The sequence below is a fragment of the Protomyctophum bolini genome (genome assembly GCF_963924005.1).
Source record: "Protomyctophum bolini genome assembly, chromosome: 19".
NCBI classification, from domain to species: Eukaryota; Metazoa; Chordata; class Actinopteri; order Myctophiformes; family Myctophidae; genus Protomyctophum; species Protomyctophum bolini.
Window position 1 is genome coordinate 4448143 of NC_137880.1, and position 10333 is coordinate 4458475.

The following is a 10333-nucleotide window of genomic DNA, read 5'->3' on the forward strand; positions in this document are numbered from 1 at the left end:
GAGGTGTCTAGAATAACATACTAAAAGTCCCAAGAAATCCTAGATGCGGAAATATGTTTAATTCTCATCAATTCAAGATGTGTGCTAATACCTCGAGAAAACTAAACACCCTAATGGCCATTTTTTCTCTTTTGTCCTATCACAATGAAACTTTCCACAATGAATCTTAACATGAAAACTAAACTTTTTTGTATTACAAGTTTCTCTGAAACTTAATTTGAATATGCAAATTAGCTTAATATATATTGAATATGCCCACATTTGCATATCACGAAAATTACTTTTCCCCAAAATGTATAATATTTACATTGTTGTTTGTTAATGATATCAAACACACTGATCAGACTTTCATGTTAAGATTCATTGTGGAAAGTTTCATTGTGATAGGACAAAAGAAAAAAAATCCCATTGGGGTGTTTAGTTTTCTCGAGGTATTCGCACACATCTTGAATTGATGACAATTAAACATATTTCCGCATCTAGGATTTCTTGGGACTTTTAGTATGTTGTTCTAGACACCTCATAGAGATGATCTATGGTGAAAAAAATTCTCTTTGAATTAGTCTGTCTGGAAATGCTACTTTGCCTGGACTATGAGAGGCCAACACAGTTTTCAAGTCTGTCCAGAAGGATGTCGTAATCCACTGTGTCAAATGCTGCACTTAAGTCCAGAAGAACAAGAACGGAGAGGTTTTTGCATCTGTGTTTTTTCTGAGGTCATTTAGTACTTTGACTAGTGCCGTCTCTGTACTATGGTTTGTTCTGAAACCAGATTGGAAAATCTCTAGCATTTCGTTGTCGTTTAAAAATTAGATTATTGTATCCAAATGTGAATCCAGCCTGCGACAGATGTGGCCAGGCGCCAGCCACTCTAGCTCATATGTTAAACTTTAGCTCACACTAAAGTTTAGTGCAATTACTTATTTAAATACACTTTGCCAATATGATGTTAGTTTAGTGACTAAACTAGAAAGAAAGAAAGAAAAAAAAGGAACAGTGTTTTTTCTTTATTTTATTTTTCATCATTTAAAAAAAATGTCTGTAATTCACTTAATTTACAACATGTTGGGAAAGTTTGAGAGCAAGAGTGTCTGTCCTGTTTTGTTTGTCTGTAAACTCATTGTTTAACAGTTTTTTCATGTTTATCACATTTAAGTATTTTTTTATCATGTATTGTACGTGGAACATTTACATTGCCTGTTCTTTTTCCATTTTATTTAACTGAACTACTCATCATTGTCAATAATATTCTGATGTCATACAAAAAACGCCTAATAAAAACAGTATTAAAAAAAAAAAGAACAGGAGGTTGGCCGATAGTTGCTGGGAACCAGATAGTCCAGTGTTTTCTTTTTAAGGATGGGTTTAACTAAGGCACTTTTGAGTGACCCAGGAAAAATACCGGTAAGCAGAGATTTATTAATTAGTTCTAATAACTCACCAGATAGGCAGTTAAAAAAACGTTTTAAAAAAGCTAGTGGGGATAGGGTCAAGGGAACAAGTAGAGCCCTTACCACTTTGCTAACAATTTCGGTGTCTACTGGGGTAAACTGGGATAAAGTGCTTCTGAAAAGGACAGGGGTTTTGGCAATATCCATGCGTATGGAAGTGACCTTTTCGTGTGGACACGCTGGTGTGTCTTCAGGTCACTGGAGTATCCGAAACTCTTGTCACAATGTTTACATTGGAAAGGTTTTTCTCCAGTGTGGACACGCTGGTGTTTAATCAGGTCACCGGAGATACTGAAACTCTTGTCACAATGTTTACATTGGAAAGGTTTTTCTCCAGTGTGGAAAAGCTGGTGTTTCTTCAGGGAACTGGAGATTCCAAAACTCTTGTCACAATGTTTACATTGGAAAGGTCTTTCTCCAGTATGAACAAGCTGGTGTGTATTCAAATTAGCTGAGTAACTGAAACTCTTGTCACGTTGTTCGTCATCATCGTCTTCACTGGTCTCCCAATCATCACTGTCTTCAGTGACTTCAGTGTCGGATTCAAGTTCAACTTCAACCTCAGAGCAGTGGGAAGATATGTCTTCTTCTTCATCATCAACATAATTTTCTTCTTCACCTTTCACTGCCAGTAATGTCATCGTTGACCCAACAGGTTCCTCTGGTCTTTGAAGTAGTTCCTCCTGTTCCTCTTTAAGCTCCTCCTGTTCTTCTTTAAGCTCATCTGGTTCCTTGTTAATGTGGTGAGCCTCTGGTTCCTGCTGGAGCAGACTGGGGCTCCTCTCCTGTTCAGTGGAAACCTCCTCTTTACACACAACCATGTACAGGATGTCTAGGAGTAGAAACATAGCATGATGGTCAACACTGGATTCCTACAAAAAACTAATAAAATATGCACATCATTTGGTAGAGGTGCTGGGTTCAAAAGTAGCATCAGAAAAAGAGAAAATAATCAGCAGATGAGCTTTTTTGTCACCCGAATCCGTGTGTGCATAATTATAATCCGCCCGTTATCCGACCGCAATTTATAAATTAATCAAATGTATTAATCAATTTTGGGCGGGAACCCCTGTTGGTGTTATAGCATGTTATGCTTTAGCTTTTGAAAATAGCAGATCTACAAGCCCATAGCGCACCACCGAGTGGCACGCTACGAGCTTGTAGGTCTGCTATTTTAGAAAAATCGAAGAACCACTGACACAGAAACGTAGCTTTTTCAGAAAACTGTCAGGATGTAGAAGACATTCTTAGAATCTGATCTCAGGTCAGAATGGGTTAATCCGCACCACCCGAAATCCGCTGCGCAGGTATACAGTATAGCCAATCTACAAGCTCACAACGCGTCGCTGTGACGCGTTGAGAGATTGTAGATCGGCTATTTATACTACTTGTACAAATGTCACTAACCACTCTCTCAACAGTTCAATGTTACTTAGTGTCACGGTGGCAGTGACTGAAGCCAAATGCAGAGAGCAGGCAAGTTCAAATTAACTGATGTATTGAACCAAACACGGTCAAGCATACACCAGTAAGACACGCAAACGTGGGAAACGAACGCAGCTCGTACATATTTGGGTTTTGGACGTATAGCTGCTTTGGGGACTCCTTATATGGTTATGGCTGAGTCATGGTGACGTAATCACTCAGCTCCATATATGGGCACAAAAGCGGGACAGACACACAGACACACAGACAGACAGTCGCAATCACTGCGTTCGCAACAACACAAAGTTAGCAGTAGCTGCATACAGAAAATGAGGAATGCCAAAAAAGCTGAACGTTACAGAAGCACTAAAACAGAAAAACAAAAATGCAAACCTTCAAAAAATACACAAGGCAGAGAAGTCCAAACCAAAACAGGGAACCAGCAACTCCAAAATCAACACAGGAAACAAGGTTGAGCACCAGACAATGGTTTATGTTCTGACAGTTTGTTTGTGCAATGAGTCCAGTATTTATAGGAGGGTGGCAAAGTGTTCACAGGTGGGCTGACGAGGGAGTTGGAGACAGGTGAGTGAATGGGACTGCAGAGTGGAATGGAAAGTGGGAGTGGCTGACAGGGAGACATGGTCTGTAGACCATGCCACGTAGTGGTTGTATATATCTATGGTAACACACACGCTGTCCACGTTCTTTGCAACGTATTTTCATACAGCATATCCAGCAGTCATCGGCAGGGTAAAGAACTGAATCACTCCCAGTCCCACGCAAAACATATATGTATTACTTAGTTTTAAGTTTCTCTCAGACTCACTAGCTGCCTATTAGCAACTTTAGCGTAGCTGCCTGTAGGAGACCACTGTGTTGTTGTTGTTGTTGTTGTGCAACAGTCAGGACCCAACTTCATAGTTGTGTTGGCTAATTTGTGCCAGATCATGGAAAATGATGTAATTAAAATACTACTAATGCACGCACACCGAGATTTTGTGCGTTTTAAAAGCGATAATAAGCATATAGATAAATGCCATTAATTTTTTTCCCGCATTTTTTCACCCGCAATTTATCCAATATTAATTTATAATATATTGGGTTCAACCGCAGCTAAATGCGCCACCCGCTGGTCTCTACCACACGGGCGCACACTCATTTGCTCCAAAAGTTAAACTGTATTAACGACTTTTCGAGCAAAGGCTCTTCATCTGGTCAAACTTGAGATGTGGGTGATCCCCCCATTTAAATAGACACCCACGGGTCACGTTACTAGTCAGTGGGTGGAACCAACACAACATGGTCATCAAATAAATGAATTAAATATCACTATATACAGTGGAATAAGCATAAATGGACATCATGATTAATATGATCTATATATAAATAATTCACATAATCAAGTATTATCTTACGCAACAATTCAAGGATGTATATACATCATAGTTACAGTGAAGAAAAAAGTGCCTGAAAGGAAAGCCCTCGTTCATTCCCTTTGGTGACATTGTTTTTGGTATTCAGACAGCCAGCAATGGGTAAAACGCTCCCAAAATAAATGTAGTCTCTGTGACACATCTAGGGCCTGCAATCTGCATTCAACAATTTTCCTTGAAGCTACGTCATTGGTTGATTTCCTGTCTACTTCCTGATTGATTCACCTCCGCCCCACCCCCTCCTGGTGCTGCGGCCATCTTGGAAACTAAACACAATATAAACAATTGAAGATGGGTGGGGCCGAGAAAGCCCCTTATTGCCAGGTAGGTACATGGTAATATGGAAATAGAGCACACTTCCTTTTACAGAACAGTTCCTCCTTCCTTACTGGGTACCTATCAGGTAATTACATGGTAGTTGTCAGGACTGGTAATTTCCTGGTAGTTTACCACCCCATGGCCCTCATTTATCAACCGTGCGTACGCCAAAATATGGGTGCACGCCGATTTCTTTTTTTACCATTTCCCGCTAAAGCTTGAAATTGAACTTGACTCACGTCTGGTCGGGAGCTGTCGTACACTTTGTCATCACCAGTTTTTCTGTCGTAGAACAGCGGAGCAGCATTGTTTGACCAGCTGAGAGGCTGTCACAGGCATTCTAAACATATATACATTCACTCCTAAAAGGTTGAATATAAAACTCTATGTATATGGGCTACATGTAAACAAAGAAAAATAAAAAAAATAATAGGCCTACATCAACGATGTGTCTTTGTGTCATATGAAATTAGTAGGGGATTTCCAACTTTACAATTAAATCGCGCTTGATGCTTAAGCCATTTAAACAGTGTTTTGCATGAGCGCACAACCCCCCCCCCCCCCTGGAAGTTATAACATCCATGACATGGATCGAGAGGCATTTGCAGTGCTGCAGCTATAGTCAAGTCTACCAACCAACGAGTAGGCTATAGTGCAATCTACAGCCATGTCTTTCTCGAGTTACATCTCGCCATTTTAAGGATAAACCTGACGTGTCGCTCGAATGCCAAGTGTGCCGTGCCGGCGTGCCAGTGCAAGTACAAGGGACCGCCCGACCGCATCGGAGATAGGTAGGCTAACCCAGCCAGCCAGGCTGCCAGCCCACCAGTGCCAGTGCATGAGCCCAGCCACTGCGACTATAGCGAGGTAATCTAAATAGATTGTCATAAACGTGCATGGTCACGGTGTCATGAACGGACCACAGTGATAGAGACAGACAGACAGGTCAGGAGAGGAGATGTTGCAAAACAGCAGCGTGTGTGTGCGCGCCTATTTGTTATTTAATTAATGGTTCACATGCAGGTTCACAAATATATTGTTGTAGGCTATATTAAATGAAAAAATAATGTAATCATTTAATATAGGCTACAACTAACAACACACAGCAGGCGCGTAGCGTGGATCAAATGATTGAATGGGCAAATTAGCATGCGGGGGGGGGGGGGGGGGGGGGGGGCAGCACATCCCCGGCCGATAGGTGTGAACGGTTTGGGGGACCATTAACAAAGGCGGCTTGCATGCTGTAGTTTACTAACAAGAAATTTGCATGCACAAGGCTGGACCCTACGCCGGTGACACAGTGACAATTGCTTGCAAATAAGTTGCGATATGTGCGTGCGTGTGTGTGTGTGTGAGAGGCGGGCAGCAAGGCAAGCGAGGCGAGAGGAGAAAAGTGTTAGTTCTTTATTTATTTAACACACCATGGGCTTGCAAGTTGCGTGTGTGTGCGTGCGTCTGCGTGTGTGTGTATGAGAGGGAAAAGTTTTTATTTACTTTTTTCGTCATGTAACTATGGTTTCCAAGGTCGTACTACGTTGTTCATGTCGCAAAAACGAGGGCGAGGCTTGATTTCATCGGGCGTGCCAGATAGATTTCAGCCGTCACATTTATTAACGTCAGAACGAAATTAAGGAAGGATCAGCTGTTTGCGATCACTTTATAAATGCCGTGGCGACGTGGTTGTACTACGAAACCTGCACTCGAATATGTGGCAGATTGTACACTCGATTGATAAATGAGGGCCCATGTGTTTACATGGGTAGTACCCATTTACCCATAGTTGTCAGGGAAAACACTTGGTAATTACATAGTAAATACTGAGTAATGTAAGTTACCATGCAATTACCAGGTAAATCCATTAGCTGGAAATTACCCAGTAGTTTGTTGGTAATTACCTAGTAATTACTGTGTGAACTACTACCAGGTCCCGTAAAATGAAGGGTTACCCATTTGGGCTTATTCCACTGTCCACACGGAAAATATGAAACACTGTATAGTTATATTTGATTAATTGATTTGATGACCATGTTCCACCCACTGACTAGTAACGTGACCCGTGGGTGTCTATTATTAAAATGGGTGAATCACTCACATCTCGAGTTTGATCAGATGAAGAGCCTTGGCTCAAAACTTTGTCAAGTGCGGGTTCTTTTCTCTTTTTCCAACAATGGATTCCAAAATTTTAAATCCATTCTTCCATATACAAAATGAGCATTTTGTAAGATTGACTTTACTAACTACACGTTACAGTTCTGAAAGTTTTAGAAATATTTTAGCAAAATACTAAAAAAGTAATGTGAAGTAATTTATTTTGTTACTTTAACACCATGGTTAATGATTAGGGATGTCGACTGGTAACCGGATAGCCGACCGTTAGAAATATCAGAATATTGTTATCGGCCTAACGGTTAATTTGTATAATAATAAATGCGTGTTCTGATCTTAAATAGTTTTTCTAATAAAAATGTCTGTACTTCTGTTCTGTAAAGCAACTTTGGGTACGCAGAAAAGCGCTATATAAATCGTATATATTATTATTATAAATCCCTTTATTTTTATTAGTTTTTTTTAGAAATATAGAGACTTTGGTTGTTACTGTACAATAGTTAAAAAACAGTTAAAATTGCTGTCACTACAGCGTTGTATTTATTTATGTTTTGTACTCGCAGATGCATGCGTGCAGATCACAATGCGTTGTTTATTGACGATTAAGCCTACAACAATTTAAAATGTTGCTTTTTTGTTTGTCTTTGCAAAGGAGTAAATGTCAAAAGCATAAATGTATACCATTCGTCTACCAACGTTAATTATGTATACATGCATATTACATTCGGGGTAAAAAATAATTAATAAAATGAAAATCAAACGCTAATTAACAGGATAATGCTATCGGCTACCTGGATGGGAAATTAATTGTTACCGACATACTGGCGGCCAAATACAGATAATTTTGTAGCTCCATGACATGGAAAAGTCTGACATCCACTGACATAGAAACAGTTTTTTGTTCTTTTTTTTCTTTTAGAAAATGGTCATGATTTAGAAGACTTTTGTAGAATCTGGTCTCGGGTCTTAATGGGTTAAAGAAAGGAAGAGCACATGAAACTTACTGAGTTGTGGCTGGTCTTCATCTTCCTGTTTAATAGAAACGTCTTCAGCTTCCTGTTTAATAGAAACATCCCTGGCTGAGTCTGGATAGTTCATCTTCACCTGCAGTCTGGACTCCGGTCTGAAATCAAGTGAATTAAGGAAGGACTTTAAAAAAACAAAAGAAGCCTGTTGGCTGCCAGACTACTAGTGGTGATAGCCCAACTCTCCAACATGTGAATGTGGAGAGTATGGGATTCATGCATTAGGGAATAAATCACACATAACTTCAGTTTACACAATGAACAATGGTGTAAAGTGAATAAGGCAGTGCTTAATTTCAGCTCTGGTACTTGCTCACTTGAGCTCCCCTACCTGTAGAGGCAGCTCCGGTATGCCATCCCAAATGCACATTACGTCTCTATTATTATTTTAGTTTAATTTTCAAGTCAACTAGGCTTCTTCCTCATCAGAGAATACTTCTATTTCCAGTACGATTCCAAAATAAAGCATGGGTTGAATGTACAAACAAAAACAACAGTCTTATTTTGAAATGTGTGCCTGTTTTGAGAGGAAATAGGTGGCAATGGAACCCCGGTATCGCCTCACTGTTGAGTGTTGACGGTGCTGGGTGCGTAAATAAAAACAACTCTCATCTCGACTTTTGCAATTTGCATCTGTCGTTCATTGCATATGGAACTTTCATACTTGTATGGAGCAATAGTTCAACTGCTACTTGGAGTTTAGCCTTGGAGACAGCATGTGTTTTGTTTTCATTACAAAATGGTGAGTTCTTATGAACAGAACCGACCGGTTAACCGGTTAACATTGCCAAATCTCCCAAAGACACCCGGCTTTTACAGCATGGCTCAGAATCGAATATCATATAACGCTTGCTTTGGTGGGCCCGGAATAAAAAAAAGACTAGTAGGCTACAGAATTAAGTAGCATTATTGAGTTGTCATTGGAAGAGGACGAGGCGGAGGAGGAACTTGGAAGAGAAGGACAATAACAACACGCATGCGTAAAAATGCGACCGTGGAGTCTGTTCTCCTCTATGGATGTGAATGCTGGCGTCTGTATGGAGCATTACCAAGTGTATCAGAGAAGATGACTAGAGACGCTGATGGAGGGCTGTCTGAGGACGACGTAGAGAGACATTTTTATGTTGGGATATGAGCCAACATTTCAATAACGTTGCATTCCTAGTTTTAGAATAAAGAGGCATTGCTTTTTTCAATTTCAGTCTTTTTTCAGAATGATTATATATTTTTAATACAGAATGCGATCATATCGACATTGGTTATCGGCCATAATTGCAATTTATTATATTGGATATTGGTATCGGACAAATTGTCTCATCGGTACATCCCTACTTCTCCCCCCAGGTGTGATTGTGTTATGAACACCCTCTTTTGCCGCTCCCTAAGCTCAGTGAGATGTTTAGTTTGTGGTGTGTGCACCACAACACAATAGTGCAGTAACCATTGTTACAATGGTGTGCGCCCCACAACGCAATAGGGCAGTAACCATTGTTACAATGGTGTGTGCACCACACAGCACTGGGTGTGTATTTAGAGGGCACACAGGTGCTGTGATTCAGATGGAACACATGACACACATAGGATCACTCCCACCATGCCTGTGACAGACAGTAACGTGCCAAAACGTAGTAGTCCGTTACATGAACCATTGTTACAAATTGGTGTGTACCACAGCACAATAGCATAGTAACCATTGTTACAATGGTGTGTGCACCACAACACAATAGGATATTAACCATTGTTACAATGGTGTGTGCACCACAACACAATAGGATATTAACCATTGTTACAATGGTGTGTGCACCACAACACAATAGGACAAAACTGCTCTAAAGAGCACGAAATTCGAAACTGCTCTTTAGCGCATGAAATTCAAAACGGACTGTCGTAATAAATTAGGTTTTTCCCTTTATTTAACTGTAGGATATATTTCCTTTTTGTGTACGAAAATGTTCTGATGGACCCTGGTGTAAACAAGTCTTAGTGCTTTTCATGGTTTCGTCCTCAAATAAGCAGTTTTTGTATTATTGACACTGTGCATCCGAAATGTAGGCCTACCCATTCTACATACTGTGAATGTTCAATCAATCAATCTAAAACCTCTTTCTCTCTCCCCAACTCAGCAGAGCAGGCAGGCAACAGGCCACGTAGCCAAGAGACCTAGCTCCCTTTGGAGGAGCGACTTACATTCTTACAATATTATTACTGCTGCTAGTATTAACTACTGCTTGTTTAAAACAAACAGGTTAGGCCCACAATACTATTATTGCTGCTATAACTAGCCTACTGTTTGTTTATAACAATATTATTACTGCTGCAGTGCTGCTAGTAGGCTAACTGTTTGTTTAGGATAATTTATAACAAACAAGCAGATATGAGAGAAATACTCGTCGTGTTGTTCCATGTAAATAATATAAAAGATAAATGTAGTAAAAACAAGGTTTAATCAGTTAATCTTACCTGCTGTGTTTCAGGGTTGAGCTGCTTAAAGACGACTCTGTTTTCAAACGTCTTACTTTAATTATTAAGCTGTTTTCAAACGTTTTACTTTTATTATTAAAGTGTTTTCACA

The 10333-nt window shown here is 40.0% G+C and overlaps 1 long non-coding RNA gene across 1 annotated transcript; it reads right to left on the bottom strand.

Moving 5' to 3' along the window:
- Window positions 1-1088: 1088 nt before the first annotated feature.
- Window positions 1089-10333, bottom strand: LOC308333954. Its single transcript, XR_013965839.1, has 3 exons — window positions 10222-10333; window positions 7741-7859; window positions 1089-2283 (listed from the first exon to the last, which is right to left on the bottom strand). It is a non-coding gene; the product is annotated as an uncharacterized lncRNA (long non-coding RNA).